Here is a 4622-nt window from a genome sequence, read left to right on the forward strand (position 1 = left end):
ATATATATATATATATATATACGAGTATATAAACACTATATACATTTACTAAATTAAAAATAAATTTTAGATAAATACTTCTTCTTATTTTTCCTCAATCAACAGCGTAACGCAAAACATAATCTTTGCATATTTATTGTAAACATGAAATTTCAAAATTCAAGTTTTATTTTATTTTATTTCAGGTTTGACAATCAAACGATGTATTGTAATAAATGCCAAGACATGTTTATGAATATTTTGTACGATAGAATATTTATAATGCAAATAATAATTGTTATTAAAGCTCTCTCTTGGTCATTACTACATTTTTATATTTCACTGGATACACTGTAGAGACTTCATGATATAGATATGCACGGATAATTGTTTGTTTATTCACGGTTGATTGCCTGTCGAGGAAAATTTGCAGCCAAATATGCAACGCACGTTATATATCGCGACCAGTGTTTTAGTATTTTTGATTGTTTATAAAATTATATTCCAAAATACTCAAATAATTCAAAATAAAATATCGAGCATTAAATTATGAAATTGATTATTGAAAAACAATTCTAAATTATTTGAAGCAGTTTCGAACAATACCATATTTACTATACTTTTATAGAATTTTATAGAAAGAAAATTTGTTAATTAAATTATACTTATAATATTTTTAATTACCAATTAAAAATAAAGGACAAACGTCTTTTTAACAATAGTAACACAATTCTTGCTTTTTTACAATAATGTTAATTTGGTTATAGTGTTAAAATGTTACATTTTACATTAGGATTTTGATAAAAACATTTTATATGAAAACTTTCAACTTTGTTTTATTATAATATTTTTATATTACTCGTAAGTATTATTGATTTACTTGTTGAGTCGTAAAATCTTTGTTATTTTAACTATTATAATTGTTTATGTAAATAATTCTTTAATTAGGGCATAAATGGACATTAATAATTCCCACCGCATGTTTTGTTATGACGATTTTTGATCATGATTGGTAGATGTTCCACATCGAGATATATTTTGCCTTATGTATTAATTAGTAACTCATAATAAATTACCTGTTTTGCCTTATAAATATAAATAACATATTTAATATAACCAACCTACATGTAATTAAATACATTTACGTATTGTAGAGCAAAACGTTACGCCTTCGTGCCCTGTAGTAATTAATGTGCCGTCGATCGATATGACAGATTAACCGCGATACGGTGATATCATGAATGCCATTCCGTTTAGCGATGATAAATTTTAGCTAAATTTATCTAAAAGCGAATAATTTCAGATTTGCTGCAAGAAAAGAATTATATTTATTATATACAACATTCTTGAGATTAGTTCTTCATACTACTAATTAATATTACTATATTAGAAATTTATTGTTTTCATAATTTACCCAGTTTTCAACGAAAAATTGTTAACGTATTATTTACAATGATGCAATGTTGCACATACATTTACAAATTAATTATTTTGCACGCTATTAATTAGCGTAACAAGCATGTTTTTTTATCTTAATTAAACGTTGAATCTCTCTCTCTCTCTCTCTCTCTCTCTCTCTTTCTCTCTCGACTTTGAATTAGAACAGAAACATCTCACGCAATCGCATTTTTATAAATTAAAAGTCTTTTATGATCATTTTCAATAAAACTGAATGCATTAATGTGTTTTAGACTCAAAAATATTAAAGAGAATAAAACGTTTTGTACTTGTGACAGATACGCAGAAAAAATGTGGTCAAAATAAATCCATAAAAAATTGATTTTTTAATTTGGCTAATGTATCCGCAGATAAAAGTTCCTGAGAAATTTAGGTTACTCTATAATGCATAGAGCTATCGGCTTATTCTTATGTAGAAATATATATAACTCTAACAGATTATTAGGCAAATTTTTACACAATTATTTCTGAAAGTTATTAAAATTGCAACAAGTCAAAGAGAGTTTAAAAAATATGATATTTAATAATGTACTAAGATTTTAAAAATATTTAATAATTAAAAATCAGTTAGATGTATATTACAATATATTTTATTTATTACCATTAAATTATTATTATTTTTATTAAATGAAAAATTAATTAGAGAAATTTTTAACGCTTTTAAAAAAGAGAAAAACAAAACGTTAATACAATAATGGAAAGTCGGAAGAAGTGCGCGAGAATCATACAAACGCACAATGTCTCCTATGTTCTGCTCAATGTGATTTTCCAACAGCTTTCGCCTTTCATTATATTCGAACGTGAAATGTGTACCGTTTCTTTACCTGCCGTCCCAGCTGTATTCCTATCAATTTTTGATGCTCATGAAAAATTAAATATAACACTCTTGCTTCCCTCTTGCATCAAGAGTTGTTTGATTAGTGGTTGAATGAGTGATGTAACGTAACAGAGATCGATCGTAACTCTCTATCATACAACCTTCTATCGTAATTTGTTTTGTCCGGCCTAAATAGCTTCTTAGCATCACATCAATCGCACTAAAATCTGACTATATTTTTAGCCGACACGAAACGCCTTCTACGTGACGCTCTGACCATTTATATTTATGTGATGTCAATCAATTCATGACCTACGTCAATGTCTGTGGCTGTCCGAACAATAATTGTCCGCTCTGGAATTTATTAGCAGTGACACATGCGCGATTCAATCTCTTTGAGTCTAAATATAGCTATATGTTATACATATATGTTATGATTATTATATATTGAAAGAATATTCTTCTTCTGTGATGTATTTTTATACTTTTGTTCTTAAAGTAAAAAAAATGGATGTGTATGTGTATAATGCAAATTTATTTTGAATTAAATTTAAAATTAGTTGTAGGAATAAATATATATTAATAATAAAAGTTAAAGAAGGATGTATGAAAATGGCCCAACTTTGCTCCAAGCCAAAATCCAAAAAGTTAATGTCACGTTTCTTCGTGTATATGAAGGAGAAAAATAACATTTATAATGCTAGAAATTTTTCTCACAATAATAACAGGCAATTATAGCGTCTTTTCTTTTTGTTTTTTCTATCTCAACGAGACGATCAAGAGATGGAAACATTTCATTCGTACGATAAGTTTTAAACAAAAATATAAGTATATAAATAAGTACAAGTATTTTTGACACTGATGAGTTATTAACTTACAAGACATAAATTGATTAAAAAAAGGTTATTTAGTTATTAAAAGTTATAAAAATGTTGTATACTTATACGTAAACCTATATGTAAAACACATTCAAAAATAGTGCATCTGTATATATTATAGATAATAATTTAAATGTGATTATATATACAGAAATATAGGATAAAATAATAGAAACGGTTTTTAATACTTTTTCTATATATTAAAAACGTATCTCAAAAAAAAATTTTCGCGCGTGTTGGAATATATACAAGAATAAACATACAGAAATAAAGAAAATAAACATAATTTCAGGTATGCAGTATGTAATTTGTACATTTTATTATTATCAGCAATTTTTTTAGCATTCCCTGGCATTGTAAATGTTATTTTTATCTTTCATCACACCAAGAAACACTATAGAATTTCAGCTCTCGGTAAATTTTTGTTTTTAGATACCATTTTTCGCTTTGTTTACAGAATTTTCGTTTATTTAAACTGTAATAGAATTTTTATTTTTTATCTTTTATGTTTAACATTTTATTGATTAAAAAATTAGGAGAGGAGAAATTAGTAGGTTAATAATAAAAATATAAAATTATTATCATTATTACGTTGTTAAAACCTTTACTATTACCTTTTTTGTTATAGATTATATAAATTATTCTGTAATTTTTCTATGTTATAATTTATTGTGCTAAACTAATATATGTTTAAAGATCCTTTAATTGATACCAGCATTTTTGTTTATGTAATTAATTTATTTTAAAATCTTACAAAACGAATGAATAAACGGGCAATAAAGAGTTAACGCTGTAATCGATGCGTATTAAACAAACATGGTATTTGTTTTAATATAATCACGAAGAGATCAAAATCACATATCCTAGAATAAATGATTTATGATTCCATGCTAAATTAAGATAATCTCTTTTGAAAATGTTTATATATTTATATTATTTCCTTTTTATGGTAATTAATATAATTGAAATTATCGTACAATAAATAATTATCAAGCTATTGGATTTCGGATGTTCATAAATGCAGAGTATCGTCTGTAATTATAATAGGATAATGAAGATACTATATATACACATACATGAGCGTAATAAATAATTACAAACCAGCATTTAATTTAACTAATTATTATTGAGATTTATGTGGATCCTTTCAAACAAAATATTTCGGATAACAAATAATAACTTATTAGGGCACAAAAGTAGACACTTTTGATATAAATCTGAATTAAGACGATTTCTGCTCTTCCTTTTATTTGCATAAAGTGTCTCGTATGCAAATAGAGCTATAAATATAAAGCATCCTCAATTTATCAAATTTTCTTAGAAAAGACGGTAATAAAAGCCAATAAAGGATTTAACAAAATTATTATTAAAATTATTATCAAAATGTTATTTTATAATAAAATTGTTTTTAATTTATTTTTTGTTAAACATATAACATTTACGTTTGAAGCGTCAATTTGTGGGGGGGGGGGGATGCTTTAAATTTTTGG

The 4622-nt window shown here is 25.5% G+C and overlaps 1 protein-coding gene across 1 annotated transcript in view; it reads left to right on the forward strand.

Annotated features, from left to right (window-relative positions):
* LOC108753759 (small conductance calcium-activated potassium channel protein) overlaps positions 1–4622 on the forward strand; it is a 200423-nt gene that overhangs the window by 977 nt on the left and 194824 nt on the right. The window lies entirely within an intron of this gene.

The sequence above is a fragment of the Trachymyrmex septentrionalis genome, unplaced genomic scaffold (genome assembly GCF_001594115.1).
Source record: "Trachymyrmex septentrionalis isolate Tsep2-gDNA-1 unplaced genomic scaffold, Tsep1.0 scaffold114, whole genome shotgun sequence".
Classification (NCBI taxonomy): Eukaryota; Metazoa; Arthropoda; class Insecta; order Hymenoptera; family Formicidae; genus Trachymyrmex; species Trachymyrmex septentrionalis.